General features: G+C 35.5%; 1 long non-coding RNA gene across 1 annotated transcript; it reads left to right on the forward strand.

Moving 5' to 3' along the window:
- Positions 1–13,012: 13,012 nt before the first annotated feature.
- On the forward strand, positions 13,013–15,322 carry LOC143238428 (uncharacterized). The gene is made up of 3 exons (XR_013020575.1): positions 13,013–13,081; positions 13,702–13,771; positions 15,090–15,322. It is a non-coding gene; the product is annotated as an uncharacterized LOC143238428 (long non-coding RNA).
- Positions 15,323–23,212: the final 7,890 nt, after the last annotated feature.

The raw sequence follows: 23,212 nt of genomic DNA on the forward strand, positions 1-23,212 counted from the left end.
AAATATTATTCATCTGTTTTGTTCAACACATTGTTTTATTTCCTGATAAGTCATTTAGAACACACTTAACCCTTGACCTTTCATTTACACTCCTCCATTTTCTTTTCTTGGCAGTTTGCCAGTACTGTTTTCAAACTATCGAAAGTCTTCTATATTATTCATGATACAAATATCATTATATATTAAGTTAGTGCCCGGCTTGTACAGCTGAACGTCTGCGTGTTTACAACGCTAAAATGAGGGGTTTGATTCCCCTCTGTGGACCCAGGAGATAGCCAGATTTGGTTTTGCTATAAGAAAACACACACACACACATTTTTGTTATAAATATTTTTTCTGTCATAAATCACAAATTTGAAACTATTCATATCCAGCACTTTAAATATATAAATTTGTTTTATATTTCTAATAAAATTTCATCAGTCGCTTCACCATTTATTGTAAAGAAACATCTTGAAATAAATGTTTTTTTATATTATTTAAACTGCAACGATGACTGGAGAAAGTTCACTTGGTCTGAAAAACATTTTTTAAAAAGTTATAGAAACTCACCGCTGAACAAATGATAGTACATTCTAGTTCCTCGTCTCTATAAATTATTAATGCCATACAAGATGGACAGTCAATAATTTTTTCTTAAAGGTGATTGGAAGGTGCTACTGACTGGTTTTATTCCCTGTGGTCAATAACTAAATATTAGGGACGGTGGAAAACAGTTTTATTGTTTCTTCCCTTACACAACACGTCTTATGAAGTTTATTTTGTCTTCAACGTCTTATGATTTTTAAGACGTTACGTTTTGCTATTGTCGTTAAGTGCTAAGGTAAGGCTGGAAACGTTTTACCTTCATTATTATTTTTTAATTCTTGAAGCTAAATTCTAAAACCGCGAACTCCATGCCTTCACATCGTCTCCTATGACACAGCGGGAAGATTAAGTTGTTAGAACAATTAAAATGTGTGTATTATTCCCAAGCAGACAGACCAGTGTGGCTTTGTTCTTACAACAAATAAAGTCTTCAGATATTTATACAGTTCCGTCATGTCAGAGAAATAAAACATTCTGTTGTTCATCTTTATTCTTATGAAGCTCTTCAGAACCAGTGAATATTAGAAACATCACGACATGATTTAAACATATTGGTTATAATTATAGAAAACTAGATGTTCTTAATTTTATGTAACATATATTGTTATACTTTAGTTTTATTTGTTAAAAAAAAAAGATTCCAATTAATTAACGCTACCTAAATATGCTAGTAAAAGATTTAATAACTATTTGATAAATGAGAGAGGAAATATTAATAATGACAGCAAATATAAAAAATACTTGATAACAAAAAAGAAATAATTTTCTATTTACTAAATTATTACACTAGGTGACGCTCTTTTATCGTTTGTAACTCGTAATGAAAGTTTTCATTCAACACTAAATACATCTCTAAACTCTATTTTCTAAAATTGGTTGTCAAGTAATTATGGTAACCTATTTGACACAAACGTAAGGTAAGGGTCCAAGGTACGAGAGTAGCATACATCTCATAGTTAGAATAGAGAAAGACAGTTATACATGTCAAAGACATGTTTCTCCGGAAAACAGATAAAATTTATATCACATTCACGAAATAATGTTGTATACTATCTTCTATCAGAAGTAAAACATAAATACAGTTGAAGAAATGATGAAGGAGAGACTGCCTGTAGAAGAGACCACAATGAACAGCCACGTATTGAAACAGTACGTAGAGAGAAATGGCTACTTTTGTGTAACATACCTGGTTTGACTGGTCGATATTTGATTCATTATCATAATCTATTGTTATAGTTGACATTGCAACAGGGAATGTGTTTTATGTTTAATTTTAATAAAATAAAGACAAGTATAAATGTTTTCTCCAAACTGTGTGTTATCTGTGGACCTGATTCGACTTGAAACGTCAATCAAAGAAGCCTTTCTCAAATGACAACATCTTGTATCAACATTCTTTGACCTTCAGAATGCTTATGACAGGACATGGAGGAATGGCATTTTGCAAGACCTCCACATACATGGGTTATGTGGTCATTTGCCAATTTTTATCAAACATTTTTAATAAAGAGACAATTCCACGTTGGTGTAGGTTTGACACTTTCCTGTTTCTTTCTACAGTAATTTGGAGTCCCTCAAAGCTGCGTTTTGAGTGTCTCACTTCTCAGTATCAACATTGAGGCCATCACTGATAAACTCCCTCATACTGTTGCAAGTGAGATCTGTGTCAACGATTTTCATATCTTATGTCTGTCGTCGAGCATGAGCGACACTGAGCGTCAGGTACAGACTGCCCTCAAGCGTTTACTGAAGTGAACCAGATAAAACGGTTTTAACTTCTCTTTCTCTAAACTCGTTTACATTCATTTTTGCTGCCAATGAGATATTCTCTCCGATTCTGAACATCTTATCGCTGAATTCGTGCTACCCGTGATTTGTGAGACAATGTTCTTTAGTACCCGTGATTTGTGAGACAATGTTCTTTTGTACCCGTGATTTGTGAGACAATGTTCTTTAGTACCCGTGATTTGTGAGACAATGTTCTTTAGTACCCGTGATTTGTGAGACAATGTTCCTCAGGCTTAATTTTTACCGAAAGCTGACCTTTATACAACACATCAAGCAGCTGTGAAACGAGTGTACAAGAGCACCGAACATCATTCATCTCCTCTCTTTCTCCACTTGTGAAGCGGATCGATGTTCTATGTTAAAGATATATCGTGCTCTTATTCGATTAAAGCTAGACTATAAGTCACTAGTCTATGGCTCTGCCAAGACCTTGGCCTTGAAGATGATAAACCCTATTCATCATTAGGGACTTCAGCTCTGCTCCGGACCTTTCCGCACTTCTCCAGTGTAGAGCATGTACCTAGGGTTGTGTTTTTCTTCCTTCGTGGACCATGCTTTTTCAGATCTGCAATAGCTCCTTTTGGCCTTTGTATACAAACGCAGTTGTATGAATTGGGTCTATCGTCGGATAACATTGCTGTATGCACTGGTCAACGCATCCCACCATGATTTATTACGGATTTACAACGCTGAAATAAGGGGTCTAGTTCCTCTTGGTGAACTCAGCAGATAGCCCGATTTGGCTTTGCTATTAGAAAATCACACACTTTACCGTAAAGCTTATGCAATTGTACTGCCCTCTACGCTTTAAAACAATACTGCTATCCAATAAGCGACAAAATGGTAAAATCAGAAACTGATTTTTCATTAAGTTTTATCGAAAAAAAAATTAAATTATGAGGAATAAAATTATTAAACACCGAATGATGTATCATTATGTATAAACACAAAGAGCAAGAAACAATCTCTACGTATTGTATAAAGTATTATGTGGATGAAGGAACAGATGTTGGACAGTAAGTAGGAGATTTTTAAATGTGTTTACATGTACACATATTATTATTTATTAAAAATTAATTGCAAATTACTATATTATAGTGAATAACATGTCCATCAGAATCTAAACCAGGTATTTTACAGAAATAGCTATTTCTTTCTAGATATTGTTGTAACATATTGTTACATCATCAATGTGTTCACTATGGTCACTTATTAGCAGTGTCCCAGTATTTACTTCATCTAAACCTATAACATTTACTCACTATAGTAACTTATTAGCAGTGTCCCAGTATATACTTCATCTAAACATATAACCTTTTCGTCCGTGGAACAGCTGGTGAACATATGAAGACATGTAAATATTTTTTGTACAAACACGGACAACCTCGACTAAGATAATTAAGAAGTGGGAGGAACATGGTAAATGAAACAGTACTCAATAAACGGTTGAAAGTAAGAGATTTATAGCTGAAAATTAGGAAGTTTTAATTTACTGTAACAAAGATAGTGTTACGTCTGATAGTTGTTAGCCTGTATACTGTATTATTACGAGACGGATAATTAGTTTATTAGTTTGATTATATAGCATGTTACATGTAATTGCCTAAACGTCGGAACCTGAAATAGAACCAACGTATTAAAGTTCAGGAAGCACCACTAAAAACCGGGTTTCGATACCCATGGGGGGCAAAGCGCAGCTAATCCAATGTATAGATTTGTGCTCATTGTGCACAGGTTGGTCCTCTGTCCAACGTCGGCGGAGATCTGGGAGAGAGTTGTACGCCTTTTCCGGGACCCGCCACTCTCGGCGGAGATCATACTGTATGTACCTTGTACCAGTCTCTGTTCCCGGCCACATGGCCTTTTCCTTCCAGTATGCCTTAACCATCTTTAAGTTCGTCATTTGGCTTCATCGAAACAAATTGGTTTTCGACCAGACGCTAGTGTCGTACTTTTGATGCTAGGAAGAGCCAAATATAGGCTGTTACTATCAGTGACTGGGTTCCTGGACATTTTACCATCTCTGGCGGCTGGACGTCTCGCCTCTTTGTACGTTGGTCGGGGTTCGGGTGGATATCGGATTTTGAGCCGCCCTGTCTCCATTCCCTATTTGTTTTTCTATATTTTAGTATAAAATTCGTATTCATTGTTTTGTATGTCTTTAATGTCTTGTTTTGTATTTCTTTAAAGCTTTGTATATATTTAAAGTTTTGTATTGTATACATTTCGAGTTTTGTTTTGTATTTGATAAGTGTTTATTTAGTTATATATATTTCATGACACTTTGTACAGTTTATTATTGTTATTTCATGACACTTTGTACAGTTTATTATTGTTATTTCATGACACTTTGTACAGTTTATTGTTGTTATTTCATGACACTTTGTACAGTTTATTGTTGTTATTTCATGACACTTTGTACAGTTTATTGTTGTTATTTCATGACACTTTGTACAGTTTATTGTTGTTATTTCATGACACTTTGTACAGTTTATTATTGTTATTTCATGACACTTTGTACAGTTTATTGTTGTTATTTCATGACACTTTGTACAGTTTATTGTTGTTATTTCATGACACTTTGTACAGTTTATTATTGTTATTTCATGACACTTTGTACAGTTTATTATTGTTATTTCATGACACTTTGTACAGTTTATTATTGTTATTTCATGACACTTTGTACAGTTTATTGTTGTAAATAAATTCAATATCTCCTCCTCGTCGTATTTCATGTGAAGGCACTTCGGGTCCGACTCGATGATCCAGCAGAGGGCGTGCCAGTGATTCGTTGTTTTCTTGCCGTCATTCCCTGTGCCCAATACTAGTGTTTGTGTGTTGTTTGTTCACTGTAGTGTTCCATTTGTGTATGTGTGTGCCACAACACTGTAGGTCGGTGTGGCTACGGCCATCCGGCCTTACTTTGTTCGGCCGAGGTCCATCCATTTAGTGTGCCCGCGGTCTCGCTATCCTCGGCAATAATTGACACTTTAAACACTGCCGTGTGGAGTAGTCATGTCTACAACACATATGTCCGGATCCTGCTGGACAAAGACTTCTCCATGTAGAATGTCTACAACACATATGTCCGGATCCTGCTGGACAAAGACTTCTCCATGTAGAGTGTCTACAACACATATGTCCGGATCCTGCTGGACAAAGACTTCTCCATGTAGAATGTCTACAACACATATGTCCGGATCCTGCTGGACAAAGACTTCTCCATGTAGAATGTCTACAACACATATGTCCGGATCCTGCTGGACAAAGACTTCTCCATGTAGAATGTCTTCAACACATATGTCCGGATCCTGCTGGACAAAGACTTCTCCATGTAGAATGTCTACAACACATATTTCCGGATCCTGCTGGACAAAGACTTCTCCATGTAGAATGTCTACAACACATATGTCCGGATCCTGCTGGACAAAGACTTCTCCATGTAGAATGTCTACAACACATATGTCCGGATCCTGCTGGACAAAGACTTCTTCTTTGGGGACCAGTGAGTGTCTGTGGAGCCTGCTGCACAAAACATGAAATGGGTAACTCTCCAGTCGACCCATTTTGAACTGTCCCACGATGTCATCAGGCACGTATTGTCGGCGTGTGGGTCAGTTCGATAAATCAAAAATGAGGCGCACCAGACGCGCCCAAATGTGTGAACTGAGAACTGGTGTGTCTGTCTGGACATGAAGAAGCTGGTTCCCAACTTCATTTCAGTGAACGGCTGTGTCAACGTTGTGGTCTCGAAAGCCACATGTTTCACACTTGTCAGATGCCGCGGTGAGGGATTTTTCTGGCCTATGGGCACGAAGACAGTGCCTGTGATGTTCAGTGTGATGTTTGTCGTGATGGTCACACGCCTTCGTGTTGTCCGAGGCGTGTGGTGACGTATGCTGCAGTGGCTGCAGGGCCGCCGCGCGTAGAGAAGGACAAACAGGTTGGGGAGTCACCTATTCCTCCTCCGTCATCGACGGCTGCTGAGGGTGGGGTCTCTGAGGGTGCGCCTGCTCCTGAAGCTGGCGCGTCCTGGGAAGGAGGGTCTCGGTCCACTGCAGAGAGCCCAGCCGAAGTTGAGGAAGTTTCAGCTACTGTGGAGATGGGAGCACTTCTGGAGCTGTTCTCGTAGCCTCAAGAGCCACTCGCCCCCTGCCTCAGTCTGTACAGTGAAAGCAACAACGTCACTGATTCCTCTCCTCTGATTGGTTGATGGGTTTTTCCTGCATTACTTTAAACATCCAGAAATATTTGAGATTGTTAAACATCTTTACATATTATCCCTCTTCAACCGCTTTGTGGTTGATACAATATTTTTGCAGGAGCTCCTTTTGCTTCTCGGAGGGTCCACTTTTCGTTTTCCTCTCGCTATCCTGTCCGTTCCTTCTGGTCGTTTGGCACCACGCTTGCACGGGGTGTGGGAAATCCTCTTTCACCCGCATTTTAATGGCACCATCCTCGCGTTACATAGTGATGCTGAGGGGCGGGTTTTGTGCGTTGATGTTTTCGCTGGGGATTGGTAGATTCGTCTTGTCAATGTCTAAGCGCTTGCACAGTCTGGAGAGCGGGAGGTTTTCTTCTCGGGCTTGGAAGGTTCATGGTTACACAGGCCGATATCGTCGTTGGTGGCGACTTCAACTGCGTCTTGGATCCTCATCTCGTTCGGGATGTCTCGTTTAACGTGTCTGACCATCGGGCACTTCTCACCTCATTCTGGGATTTTGTCCCAGTTTTACCTGCCCTAATGTGTGGAGCCTCAACATCTGCCTCCTTGCTGAGGATAAGGTTGGAGACGAATTAATTGTCCTTGTCTGGGGGCTCTGTTCTGTTGAGTCTGTCATTGGGTCCTGGGAGCAGGTCTGAAGCCTCCTTGTTGAGGCAAGCTGGCATGCGCCGCCTGGCGTTGCGAGAAATTCAGGGCGTCTTGGCTGCATTACTCCGTGGCAGGCCGATGGATCGCTAGGTCCTCTCAAACATCGAGAACCTACGCATGGTTATTTGTAAGATCTGTACTTATAAATTTTAAAGTATAGAATATTAAAAATAGCGGAATGTCTTGTTATAATGTTAGTTTGTTCTTGACTGAAACTGTGGGGACTTACAGAGATGTTATCGAATATACAGAAAATTTTGTTTGCTGTTATGTTCCTCTTACCTATTATTGTTTCACTGGACGTCGAGGAAATGTAGGAAGCTGGTGGTTCAAAATATTAAATAAAACGATTAACGCTGATGATACTTGAGTATTCACTTGTAATGGTATTATCATTACAAAATATAAACCAAATTTGTATTTTTAATATGATGGATATGGAGTGTTTCCCAATTGTAAATTATGAAAACAAAGAGTTGTAAAACAGTTAATACATAAAGATATTTGTGATACAAAAAGTGTAAAATACGTTCGAAACGATGAAGACAGTTCTGGCAAACTTCCAATGAAACTAAGTACAAGTGTGATAGTGTACAGCCAAGGGCTGAAACACGCGTGTTATAAATATGTATCAGGAAGTACAACAACGTGTTCAGCAAAACAGATATGGGGTAATTATGCTGAATAAGTAACATAAAACAGTTGAATCGTATGAATTATATGAACGTTTATATACATTATTTGGACTAACACGAGAATTCATGAAACTTATCAGTGTATTTAAAATTGTATAAAACAAATTAAAATTGAAAAAAAATGATTGTTAGTTAACACATTGACTGCCAATTCAAGACAACAGTGGATTATGCGATTGTACTGCCCTCTAAGCTTTAACACAATATTTTGACCCTGTTGGACAGTGAGAAGGAGATTTTTAATGTGTTTACATGAATACTTACCTTTATTTAATGAATAAAAATTCATTATAATATAGCGAATAATATGTCCACCAGAGTGTACAAACCAGGTATTTTACAGAAGTAGACATGTCTTTCTAGATATTGTTGTAACAAATTGTTTCATCATCTATTTGTTCATTATGGTCTCTTGCACGTATTATCAGTTTGCCAGTGTTAACTTCACCTGAACATATAACGCTTTTCTCCCCTGGAGCATTTGTTTGTTTGTTTGTTTTGGAATTTCGCACAAAGCTACTCGAGGGCTATCTGTGCTAGCCGTCCCTAATTTAGCAGTGTAAGACGAGAGGGAAGGCAGCTAGTCATCACCACCCACCGCCAACTCTTGGGCTACTCTTTACCAACGAATAGTGGGATTGACCGTAACATTATACACCCCCACGGCTGGGAGGGCGAGCATGTTTAGCGCGACGCGGGCGCGAACCCGCGACCCTCGGATTACGAGTCCCACGCCTTACGCGCTTGGCCATGCCGGGCCCCCCCCTGGAGCAACTGGTGAACATATCAACTCATGTAAATATGTAAGCATAATTATAACCCTTGGAAAAGGTGAGAATGACCAATGTAAACTTCCTGGACGAATGGTGAAGATATTTTTATTTTTAGTAACAGTCTTTTTTAAATAAGAAAGAGTTTAGAGGTTACATCCTAAAGTTAAAGACTAATTTCAAATGTTTTTAAAACACAAGTTGAAGAACAACAACATGATGACAAATGTGTTAAAGACAAGAAGAACAGAGCAGGTCAAAGTACAATAAATGTGAAGCAACGCACGACATATAAGGAATATAAACATTAGATGTTGTTTTATTATGTTATAAAGGAATTGAATTTGGAGGAAAGGAACCGATACCAAAAAGTGGATTTCAAACCAAAGTTGCTGGTGTTGGAGAAATGTATTCCTTGGATAAAAAATCACTTCAAATCTCTGAATTTGGGTTGAAGGAAAGAAATGTTTTAAATAAAAAAAAAAAATTAAATTCAAACACTAAAGAAAAGGAAGGAAGATTATTAGTGAAAACTGTTACACCAGACACTTTAAACTGATGTAAGGAAATTAGTGTCTCAACTATTTGTTGTACAAAAACGATATGAAATTTTGACTTTAAATAAAAGAAAAATGTCTGAAATATTGCTTGTGACTGGTTTAATAATATTAGAATTAGTTAATCTGTTGTTCTGAGACGCCATATTTTCAAAAGATGTATTCATCTGTGGAGCGCTATACTTTCGCCTTCTTGAAAGCAAGAAAAATGAAACTTGATATCTTTTTTTAAATTTATAAGTTTAGTTGACACATATAATAATTAATAATTTTTGATCAAAATATGTAATAAAACTCGGATGTAAACGTAAGTTTATTATTGAACCATTAAAATAATCAAATTCCTCAACATTCTACCTACACGGTACAGTGGTACTGGTAGTTTAGTGTAAAATATATCCCAAGATATATCTGATATTCAGTATTCTATTTTTATCTAACAATTAGCTTGGATATATTCTATATTCCATAGTTCTGGCAGATATCAATGTTAGGAATTGATGACGTCATGATCTATTGATTGTGTTAGATTGTTGATGTTACTCACAAATATATGAACTATTTGTTCGCTTATGAGCTTAGTTTACACATTCGTCTTATAAATAACATTATTTATTATAATAAAATTAATTACAGACCATTTCCAAGAGCTATTTTCCCAAGGGATTTTTTCTTTGTGCATGTAAAAGATTTAGCTAAATATAAAATAAAATACAAAGCTCAACCCTTTTAAACACCATATAATACCTTCAGCTACACGCGTCTGTGTTATCCTGTCTGTTAAACACCATATAATACCTTCAGCTACAAACGTCTGTGTTATCCTGTTTGTTAAACACCATATAATACCTTCAGCTACAAACGTCTATGTTATCCTGTCTATTAAACACCATATAATACCTTCAGCTACAAACGTCTGTGTTATCCTGTCTATTAAACACCATATAATACCTTCAGCTACAAACGTCTGTGTTATCCTGTCTGCTAAACACCATATAATACCTTCAGCTTCAAACGTCTGTGCTATACTGTCTGTTAAACACCGTATAAAACCTTCAGCTTCAAACGTCTATGTTATCCTGTCTATTAAACACCATATAATACCTTCAGCTACAAATGTCTGTGTTATCCTGTCTGTTAAACACCATATAATACCTTCAGCTTCAAACGTCTATGTTATCCTGTCTATTAAACACCATATAATACCTTCAGCTACAAACGTCTGTGTTATCCTGTCTGCTAAACACCATATAATACCTCCAGCTACAAACGTCTGTGTTATCCTGTCTGTTAAACACCATATAATACCTTCAGCTACAAACGTCTGTGTTATCCTGTCTGTTAAACACCATATAATATCTTCAGCTACAAACGTCTGTGTTATCCTGTCTGTTAAACACCATATAATACCTTCAGCTACAAACGTCTGTGTTATCCTGTCTGTTAAACACCATATAATACCTTCAGCTACAAACGTCTGTGTTATCCTGTCTGCTATATCGTGATGTAAAAGTTCAAATAGGAATTAATAATATACTCTTCATAGACACTGGATGCAACTTTTCGGACTTCCGTATATTTTGATTTCTCATGATGTCTCTCTGAATTTCTTGTAAACAGACATTAATGGTGTTTGACAAATGTGTAGAGAAACATGAAGGGGGAGGTCTAGAAATTTAATGTACAAAACATTCCTTCAGTGAAAATTTCCCCGCAGAGTGTGTAGCGCAGATTATATATTGCCCCCCGCTAATATAGCGGTATGTTTACGGATTTACAACGTTAAAATCAGGGTTTCGATTCCCCTCGGTGGGCTCAGCAGATAGCCCGATCTTAAGAAAACACACACCCACTCACAGACCCATCAGGTGTAATTTTGTCGGTGGTGGAAGAAAAGTCTACACCTTTGTTCTTGTATCATCACCTCAGGTTATGAATGTCTGACAGTTGGACTAAACCAGTATATTCCGACAGTTAGGAAGGAAGGTGGTTTTTTACAAGCTGTCTAAGATTTCAAAAGTAGAGACAGCTAGCTTCGTACGAAATTAACAAATGAAAAAGAACATATTAGTGCACTAAGACTTGTACAGATGGCGTAATTATAGAAACAAACACAGTAATTAAAAATGTATCGTTTTTTTATATTGATTAAGGTTTCTAAATAATCGAATGACACTTCAATTTTCGTACTGCACTCTACCTTTTAAAAAGCAATTTTTGAAGTTAACCAAAGAAGTTTTAACGCTTTAAGTTTCCAAGATGGTAAATTCTAGAGGCTAATACAATATTTACAACAATTGTTATATTTCTATAAACATTTCAAAAGCAATTTCTAGTAAAATATTTTATTCGGAATTTTTATCATTAAGTGTAAACAGAAATAACAAGTGGCATGTGATGTGTGAGGTAAATTATCGCGCTAACAGCTAAGCAAGAGAGGATTCAATCAGTTATTAAAACTAAATTATTAGTAGGAAAAAGAGTGTCATGAAAGTTTTATTTTTGGTAAATGTTAAATTTAGATGCTCATCATGGTTCATATTATATGTACTATTGTATATTTTTAATATTCACTGCTTGTGAAGATTTTCTTGTTTCGTACCAATAAAGATATATATACCATGTTTTGTTACTGTGACAGAACAGTATAAATATTTGAACACTTTGTTTGTTATAAGAACAAATTCACAATAGTGTTTCTGTTGTGTAACTACTTAAACTTATGCTGTACTCTAGGGAGCTGTGTGAAGGTGTTGAGTCAGCCGTTTTAGAATTTAGCTTCATGAATTAAAAAAAAGGCATGGCATGGCCAGGTGGTTAAGGCGTTCGACTCATAATAAATAATTAGATAAGAGTTTCACATGTTTGGAACTGTTGTGTATCATAAAACTGTACAAATGACTTCTGTCATGTGACAAACAAGAGTATGTCATCACACTGAACTAAGTGTATGTATACCGTCCTGATACGGCTAGGTGGTGAGTGACTCGAATTCGTAACGTAACGAGTATGAATCTCCCACTCATGAAACTTGTTTGCCCATTCAGCTAAAGAGGGGTTATAAATAAATGTTGATCCCACAATTTGTAAATAAAAAGTAACTTACAGTTGATGGTGGATGGTGATGGCTATTAGCCTTCCTTCTTATCTCACACAGGTAACTTAAGGACGGCTGGCGCAGATAATTCTCGTATAAATTTGTGGGAAGTTTAAGTCAAACAAAGAAACGGACAGCGTGTCAACATGATTAGGATATAAAAATCATTTAGTTAGCCTGTATACTTATGGTTAAATAAATGTCTTTATAGACACCTGTGTGTTCTAAAGTTAAAATAACTACGTTTTGTCTATAATATTGCACATCGAAGCTCGTTTGTTCTAATGTTACAATAGCTACGTGTGTTCCACACGATTTATTGATATATAAAACATTTGTGAATATCCATGAAACACAACTACTTACATGTTACTATCCATTCTACCCTAATCACACAACTTCATTACCACTTACAGTTACAAAGTTTTTCTATCACTACATGAGCCACTTCAACAGCCACTTATGTAAATAACAAATAATCACTCACTGTTTCCTATTGCCTCAATCTATCTCTCTACATGTTTCTATAATATTGTAATATATTCTTGACGTCAACTGTTACTGGAATCATTCTGATTGGTTGTGATGTTCTCAGAACTGTGAATCTCATTAAAAATACGACTATATAGGCTGAGTATCAGGACCACAGTCTAACTGTATATTTACACTCCGATAAAACGTGGTTGAAGTACTTAATAATTGAACACTCCTTGGTAATATAATTTTTATATCTTGTTTGAGAGTATTTCTTTATAATAGTAATTATAATTAATATTAACTAAGTACAGATCTTAAGTACTTATTTGAATAATTATTTTTATCATGTTAACACAAACTAATATTTTGTTTTCATTTCATAAGTCGATATTTTACCGCAGTCATGGTAACTTCAACGTTTTTCTATTCATTGTTAAACTTTAATTCTGTGTGTTTTGGTTGATCGGTCTGGTTTTGTTCTTAGATATAAACTTTCTTTAATAAAGAAGTTTTTACTTTCATGTTTTATTAAGTTCGAAAAACCTCCAAGGAAAGAAAAATTTTAATATAAAATCATTTTTGTTGTCAAACGGTATTTACAAAATGTAATTTTTATCCTATAGAAATCTTACATTAGATGTTGTCCAGTTATTGTAATGGTTTTAGTGTTCCTGTGATAAATCGTGAACTTGTTTTTCTGTAACTCTCTACTTCTGCTTATAAAAAGTACCTCTGTTATCATATATCTGAAGCTAGTAAGATATAGAATTCATGGGCTGTACTAAGTGTCGAGCTTTCATTTTAGGCTTCGTTAAAAGTCACATTTCTCTAACTGTATTAATACTGATTTTAACAGATCAGAGAAATGAAGACTACAACAATTATTATACTTTTGATGTTTACAACACTGTTGGAATCAAATCCAGGTGAGAGTATGAATTCTTTGACACTGAATTCATTCAAACAGTTTAAATGGTATGATAGAAATATCAATTATTATGAGTTACGTTTGTCTGTATCGTTTAAGAAACTGCCACAATGTTTATTTCTTGTTACTAACGGAGGTTTGTAACATAATATTTAATGAAAGTAAGTTTATAACAACAACGTGTATTCAAACATTCGAATATTGTTTATAACGAAAGAATGTAAAATAATATACTTTTGACGACTCTATTTTTCACAGCAATTTAAAGTGAGAAATTAAATTATTTCAAATGATTACATGTGTGAAACAGCAACGCAGGGTGACACAACCGTGCATTTTTATAAAATTTGTTCTTATAACTTTTGAAGTAAATATTTTAATTTAAATTGCATTTGTTGCTACAACTGAATATCAAACTGATAGTAGGTAATATGGATAATAAAGTAACAGATAATTGTTAATTAACTAGTGTACAAAATAATAATTACATTAATACGACAGCTGTTTATATGATTGATCTTGTGCTGTGGTCGTGTTTGTTATGACATACAATCCACAACCGTGAGAACAATATACCGTATTTTATACAATGTAATACGCACATTTTTTTGTTTATATTTCTCATGAGTGTCTCAAGACAAAGGTGATGAGTTAAGACAAGAGGTTAGCTTGGGATCTACTCAAATCGCCCTCTCATACAGATCATAATGTCATTACTTACTAACTACATGTATCTTCAGTAGTATAAAACAATTGAAGTAATATTATCGATATACTGTGGAATATATTATGTCTTCACTCAGTAAATTGAAGAAAATCAAGGATATATTAAAGTGTTAGTTGTAAAGTCAATTTATTTTATTAAAATTCTCTGTCACAAATTAGGGTTCGTCTTCCACGATGTAGCCTCTAACTAAGGCGTAAAATACGGTATTTAGTGTATAAGGTAAGCAACGGAGAATCACTTTAATGTGTTTTGCAGATAATTTTATGTACTTTTAGTGACGCTACGGAAAGTTGCAATTTAATATAAGATACTGTTCTAGAAACAAAGTAGATTGGTTTATAGATTAACAATAGATTTTACTGACAAACTCGTTAAATAACGTAACTGTTAAATATGACTATTTTTTGTGATGTGTTCTGTAACATTAACGGTTGATCTTGGTATTGACGTAATTTTAATAGTTTTATGAATATAATGTTTATTAGCTAGGCTTCACAAGTAGATAAACAGTGACGATTAAAAAATCATTATAAAATATTATAGGTGATATATATTCTAATGACGTTACTTTGTTTACTACCTGAACTAGAGGGGAATTTCCGAGATGACATCGCATGTGCAACAAATTTTGTTTATTGTGATGTTCCTCCTTCATATTGTTGTCCTAATGGTCATGGACTTATTGGAGGTGGAGTTGGAGGTGGTTATGGAATCTTTAACTGGAACCCTATGGTTTAAAGCGTAGAAGGAAGCGATATATTCTGAGGATATTTTAGTATCCATATGTAATTTTGTTATCAATAAAAATAAATAATTCTTGTTTTTGCTTGTTGTTAAACACAAAGCTGACTGAGATCTTAGTTCAAAACACTCAGGGAATCGAAACCCGGAATTTAGTAATATATGTTCTCCACCTTACCAGTTGCTCAACGGAAAGTAAGTGTGTGTGTTTAACTAGAATATTAATATTGAAGTGTTAAGTTAAATGAATCAAAACTGAGGACTGAGTTAAAAACAGGAAATCAACACCTCTGATATTTATTTGTTATAACCAAAAACAAGCCAAGACAGATGTAAAAAATGATATACAAATTGAAAAAAATGTGTAGAGACTATAATGTGGGATATAAAATGTACTCTATATTTTGGAGGTGACTGAGGAACATAACATCTGTCATTCTTATCCTGCATTCACCAGTCTCACATAAAGTAATAAAATAAAATAATAGTAATAGAGATTAAAATAATATAAACCAGAAGAATGAGATGTCGGTGTTCAAACGACATATTACATATTAAGAATGGTTAAATATCACATTTTGTAACACATTTGTAATTAGTTTGTTGGTTCGGTTATGTAATAGTTTATATTAGTTGTCTTCCACGTACGTTGGAAGGTATTAAATCAATAATTACACAAATAATGAAATTTAATGTATCAAATCAAGATAGTTTTATCTGGAAGTTTTTAACATGTTTCGGTTAATATTTTTGGAAACTTTCAAATAATTTGGTAAAAATTTCAGATGTTCCAAATCATCAAAACTTTAATTCTGATGTTCATTTGGTCCCCCACTCGAAGTTAATTTAGCTGATTATTGAAAATACAAATCTAATAATATTGAATGTGTTTACCAATTCTGTATTTGATGAAAATATAAGAAGTCAATATTTGTTGAGTTAAATTTCTTCACAAAAATTAGCTTCCGTCTGGTGTGTAGGAAGACAACTCTTGAAATAATAATTTTTGTCAATGATAATAACACTATGATGCCTGTCTTTGTATCTCAGAACGGCTACTATGGGTATCAACACTTTTATTGATAAGAACAACGTTTCCTAGGTGATCTTCAGGTTAAGAGAGAATATTCTACTTTGTAGAACGACCGCTTATTACAAGAAACAACTGTAGTCAAAGAAAATTTAACAGCAGTTCATTTTCCGTGTAATAACATCAAGCCTTTACTGCTTAATTAGTTCGTTTTTGGCGCAAAATTACACGAGGGTTATTTACATTAGACGCTCCTAATTTTGTAACGTAAGACTAGATAATTACTCATCAACTCTTGGACTACTCTTTTACCAACGAATAATGGAAGTAAATAATGCCCAACATGGCTGAAAGAGCGAGCATGATGAGTGGGGTAAGGAATCGAACCCGAAACCTTCAAATTACGAGTCGATTACCTTAACCACCTGGCTATCTCAGGCTTTTTAACTCCAAAATTAAGTTGTAACATACAATAAGTATTAGTTTTGTATTCAAAATTTGTAATATAACTCCTAATTAAACGTAATTCTATTTTTAAATCAATAATATAATTAAATCCCTGAACATTGTCTAATCGGGTAAACAAATATTCGAAATAATGGTACTGGGTGTTTAGTGTTAAATATTTATCTGAGTTACGATATTCTATTTATGTCTATTATCTTGGATGTATTCTGTTTTCAGAGGTACTGGCATTTAATCTATTGATGTTGTTTACAAATGGAAGAACTATTTGTCAGTTTAGTTTCAAAATTCTACTAATAAATAACATTATTTATTCTACTAAAATTTAGTACAGACCATTTCCAAGATGTTTTCTCAAAGAGATTTCTAACTAGTTAAGTACAGAAGAAAATGTCAGCCTCAACTCTGCATACTTAATAGCTGACACCAATGTAGTGTTAGTACTGACTGCTAAGTATAGTATGGCTTCATCAATATGAAACAATCAGCAACGGAAGTTCATGTTAAACTATAGGACATATCATTAAATAGTGAACACTATCCTTCTATAGACTGACTGTTAAGTATAGTATGGCTTCATCAATATGAAACAATCAGCCACGGAAGTTCATGTTAAACTATAGGATATATCGTTACATAGTAAACACTATCCTTCTATAGACTGACTGTTAAGTATAGTATGGCTTCATCAATATGAAACAATCAGCCACGGAAGTTCATGTTAAACTTTAGGATATATCGTTACATAAAAGTTCAAACAGTAATTAATAATATACTGCTTGTAGACAGTGAATGTGTTTAGATGGAGATTTAATGTAATGCACAAATCTTTCCCTCAATGGATATTTTCTCACAGACCCATCACATGTCGATGAAGGAAGAAAATCTCTACACAACTGTCCTTGTAATATTACCCAGGTTACACAACTGTCGTTGTATTATTACCCAGGTTATATTTATCCAACAGTTGGTCTAAATGTGTTATGTTCTGATGGTTAGGTTTTTCATGTACTATCTGAAATGTATACATGTAATCACAGTGTTATAATTAAACTTGACGAATAGTATTGAATTAAAATATATAACTGAATTTTACATAAGATTTTATCCTGAAAACAACAAAAAACATTGGTTTAGAAACAAATAGAAGGAGGTTTTTATTGACGAACTCAAAACTAACGAAAGTGTGAAATAATATTATATTTTGTGATGTGTTCAGTAACATCGTTGGTTGACCTGAGTATTGAGTAATTTTAACAGTTTTATTGAAGTGATGTTTATTAGCTAGGTTCACAAATGGAGAAAGAGTGACGAATAAAATTCATTATAACACAATGACAAAGGATTTCATAATACTTATATATTATTGTTATGAATCAATATGTTTATTTATATTTCATATAATATTATGGAGTCAGTATGTTGGAACACGTAATTACAATAATTATGAAAATACTGAAAACTGAATGTCAACTTCACTCATAAATATAATTTAAAGCAGTGCCATCTACTGTAAAAGCAGCGCCACTTACTGTAATAATAAAGTATATAGAATTCAGTTCCAGTCACGTTAAGAATTCTTCTAATTTCGCTATTTTTTTTATTATATTTTCTGTGTCAGTTACAAAATAATTACTAAACTCATTTTTAGGTCTTATTAACTTGCTCAGAACTATAAATCCGAGAGCTAATGGTTCGGATCTCGTTGACGAAAAAGCTTCTTATGTAAATTTGATTAAATGGTATGTTTTCTTTTGCCTAAGGTTGAGCTCAAAGTTGAAACTAAATATCGTGATCCGCTTTGTATTCTAAATAAAGGTGTTTAACATCATTTCTTTACAACTGAGTAAAATAAATAAAACAAAATTATAACTATATGTAATACAACAAATCGAGTTTATCTAGGTTTCTAACATTATCATTAAAATGTCTAAATCACGTGGTGATGTTTCTAATACTCACCGTTTCTAGAGAGTTTCTCATTTCATAAAATTAAAGCTGAACGACAGAATGTTTTATGTCTCTGATATGACATAACGATAAAAAATATGTTGTTCTTTTTTTATAAGAACAAAGCCACACTGGTCTATCTGCTTTGTTCACGAGTGAAAAATACACCGCATTTGAACGTTGTAACTACATAAACTTACCGCTGTGCCATAGAAGACAATGTGAAGACGATGGGTCAGCTGTTTTAGAATTTACTTTCATGAATTAAACAAATAGTCGAAGTGAAACGTGTGTATTGAACCAATCGTTTATTCTTAACGACAATAGCAACACTTAACGACTTGTGAATGAAAAAGGTTTGAATGAAGACAAAAAACAATTCATATCATGTGAAGAAACACTGAAGCTGATATTTAATTCCTTACCACTGGGAAGAGAGCGATTGAAAAACAACACTTAACGTGACGCTAATAACTTTCCACGCTTACATGGTAGATTCTAGAAGTTAATAAAGTATTTACAAAACCAACAGATTTTTAACACACGTTGTTGTTTGGAGTTTGTCGCTGGAGGACCTAGAGTAGGAACTGAAAATAGTTTACACATTACACATGGAAACGTTTCTTCAGACACTGACTACATTTATATAATTCGACATACATAAGTATTAAATAGTATATTTTAAAGGATTTGTGAGTTTTCATTTACTTGTGAATTTAATATGTCATTATTGTACGGATAATAAGTTTCTGAGTTTGGTTATACAGCAAGTTACATGTGATTATCTTAATGCCGGAACATGAAATAAAACCAATGTGTTAAAGTGCAAGAAGCACCGCTTAAAACCGGGATTCGGTACCCATGATGGGCATAGTACACATAGCCAATTGTATAGCATTGTGCTTATTTCCAAAACAAACCAAAGAAACAAGTACAGGAAGTCATTTGGTATTCGGCCCGGCATGGCCAAGCGCGTTAGGCGCGCGACTCGTAATCCGAGGGGGTCGCGGGTTCGTGCGCCCGCGTCGCGCCAAACATGCTCGCCCTCCCAGCCGTGGGGGCGTTATAATGTGACGGTCAATCCCACTTTTCGTTGGTAAAAGAGTAGCCCAAGAGTTGGCGGTGGGTGGTGATGACTAGCTGCCTTCCCTCTTGTCTTACACTGCTAAATTAGGGACGGCTAGCACAGATAGCCCTCGAGTAGCTTTGTGCGGAATTCCAAAAACCAAACCATTTGGTATTTTATTAAATGTCTCTCACACAGAAGTATCTACAGTATTATAATGCACCAGTTATTACACACAAAACATATTCTTACACTGTGATATAACGATATGTTTTTCTGGTGTTAGTCTATTTAGAATTCTATACAGTTGAACTGTTAAAAGTTGATACTATAAACCAAATATTAATTACAAAGAATAGGAAGTCGTTTAGCATCTTATTTTATGTAACTAATGATGAATAATGAATAGCAGTGTTAGTTAGAGTGTAGTGATTAACCACAGACAACATATCTACTTTATTAAGTAACGAGACACTTCAAGATTAGGAGTCTGTTTTAAAACATATACAGTTCAAGGTTCATCTTTATTGATAGTTCAACTTCAATTATTGGTAAACAATGAAAAAGTGTATGTCTACCGGCACAGTATGGTCATGAGGTAATCTGAGTGTAATACAGGTCACACCAAGCATTCTGTCATGTAAGAAAGAGAAGTATCTCGTTACTGTTGACGAAGTGTATGTCTACCGGTACAGTATGGTCATGAGGTAATCTGAGTGTAATACAGGTCACACCAAGCATGCTGCCATGTGAGAAAGAGAAGTATCTCGTTACTGTTGACGAAGTGTATGTCTACCGGTACAGTATGGTCATGAGGTAATCTGAGTGTAATACAGGCCACACCAAGCATGCTGCCATGTGAGAAAGAGAAGTATCTCGTTACTGTTGACGAAGTGTATGTCTACCGGCACAGTATGGTCATGAGGTAATCTGAGTGTAATACAGGTCACACCAAGCATTCTGTCATGTAAGAAAGAGAAGTATCTCGTTACTGTTGACGAAGTGTATGTCTACCGGTACAGTATGGTCATGAGGTAATCTGAGTGTAATACAGGTCACACCAAGCATTCTGTCATGTAAGAAAGAGAAGTATCTCGTTACTGTTGACGAAGTGTATGTCTACCGGCACAGTATGGTCATGAGGTAATCTGAGTGTAATACAGGTCACACCAAGCATTCTGTCATGTAAGAAAGAGAAGTATCTCGTTACTGTTGACGAAGTGTATGTCTACCGGCACAGTGTGGTCATGAGGTAATCTGAGTGTAATACAGGTCACACCAAGCATTCTGTCATGTAAGAAAGAGAAGTATCTCGTTACTGTTGACGAAGTGTATGTCTACCGGCACAGTATGGTCATGAGGTAATCTGAGTGTAATACAGGTCACACCAAGCATTCTGTCATGTTAGAAAGAGAAGTATCTCGTTACTGTTGACGAAGTGTGTGTCTACCGGTACAGTATAGTCATGAGGTAATCTGAGTGTAATACAGGTCACACCAAGCATTCTGCCATGTAAGAAAGAGAAGTATCTCGTTACTGTTGACGAAGTGTATGTCTACCGGCACAGTATGGTCATGAGGTAATCTGAGTGTAATACAGGTCACACCAAGCATTCTGTCATGTTAGAAAGAGAAGTATCTCGTTACTGTTGACGAAGTGTATGTCTACCGGCACAGTATGGTCATGAGGTAATCTGAGTGTAATACAGGTCACACCAAGCATTCTGTCATGTTAGAAAGAGAAGTATCTCGTTACTGTTGACGAAGTGTATGTCTACCGGCACAGTATGGTCATGAGGTAATCTGAGTGTAATACAGGTCACACCAAGCATTCTGTCATGTAAGAAAGAGAAGTATCTCGTTACTGTTGACGAAGTGTATGTCTACCGGCACAGTGTGGTCATGAGGTAATCTGAGTGTAATACAGGTCACACCAAGCATTCTGCCATGTGAGAAAGAGAAGTATCTCGTTACTGTTGACGAAGTGTATGTCTACCGGCACAGTATGGTCATGAGGTAATCTGAGTGTAATACAGGTCACACCAAGCATTCTGTCATGTAAGAAAGAGAAGTATCTCGTTACTGTTGACGAAGTGTATGTCTACCGGTACAGTATGGTCATGAGGTAATCTGAGTGTAATACAGGTCACACCAAGCATTCTGCCATGTGAGAAAGAGAAGTATCTCGTTACTGTTGACGAAGTGTATGTCTACCGGCACAGTATGGTCATGAGGTAATCTGAGTGTAATACAGGTCACACCAAGCATTCTGCCATGTAAGAAAGAGAAGTATCTCGTTACTGTTGACGAAGTGTATGTCTACCGGCACAGTATGGTCATGAGGTAATCTGAGTGTAATACAGGTCACACCAAGCATTCTGTCATGTTAGAAAGAGAAGTATCTCGTTACTGTTGACGAAGTGTATGTCTACCGGCACAGTATGGTCATGAGGTAATCTGAGTGTAATACAGGTCACACCAAGCATTCTGTCATGTTAGAAAGAGAAGTATCTCGTTACTGTTGACGAAGTGTATGTCTACCGGTACAGTATGGTCATGAGGTAATCTGAGTGTAATACAGGTCACACCAAGCATTCTGTCATGTTAGAAAGAGAAGTATCTCGTTACTGTTGACGAAGTGTATGTCTACCGGCACAGTATGGTCATGAGGTAATCTGAGTGTAATACAGGTCACACCAAGCATTCTGTCATGTTAGAAAGAGAAGTATCTCGTTACTGTTGACGAAGTGTATGTTTACCGGCACAGTGTGGTCATGAGGTAATCTGAGTGTAATACAGGTCACACCAAGCATGCTTCCATCTAAGAAAGAGAAGTATCTCGTTACTGTTGACGAAGTGTGTGTCTACCGGCACAGTATGGTCATGAGGTAATCTGAGTGTAATACAGGTCACACCAAGCATAGTCGTCGTGGGTCCGTTATAATAAGACTAACCATTCTATAATTCATTTATAAAAGTGTGACCCAATAACTAGCAAAAAAAAACAAACAAAATGTCTACCTGCTTAGGGAAAGAAAAAAATGAACTATACAGCCTGTACAAAATGTATATTCTAACGAGTTTATGGTTGTTTTGTGTTATAACTATAATAATTGAGGAAAATATTTAGATCAACGTCGTATACTTAAAGTCTGATGTTGTAGGATCGAAACACATCGCCGACTACGTTCCCTTTTTCTCTTCTCGAAGACATTATGATGTGACGATCAGCTGAACTGACTGTGGTTAAAAATAAATACAACAAATAAATTCTATTTTAGTTTGTTGTTTGGAGAATGAACACCTTTAACCAAATTCACCTCACATGTCATCACATAAAGATAGTTGAAATATTCATGAATTACTAGATCATGTTTCAAAGTTTCTATACACATACACTGCCGGCCAAAATCTTAAGGCCAATGAACATAAAATAAAATGCATTTTGTTTGAGTAGAGCT

Source organism: Tachypleus tridentatus, chromosome 13, assembly GCF_004210375.1.
Source record: "Tachypleus tridentatus isolate NWPU-2018 chromosome 13, ASM421037v1, whole genome shotgun sequence".
In the NCBI taxonomy this organism is placed as follows: domain Eukaryota; kingdom Metazoa; phylum Arthropoda; class Merostomata; order Xiphosura; family Limulidae; genus Tachypleus; species Tachypleus tridentatus.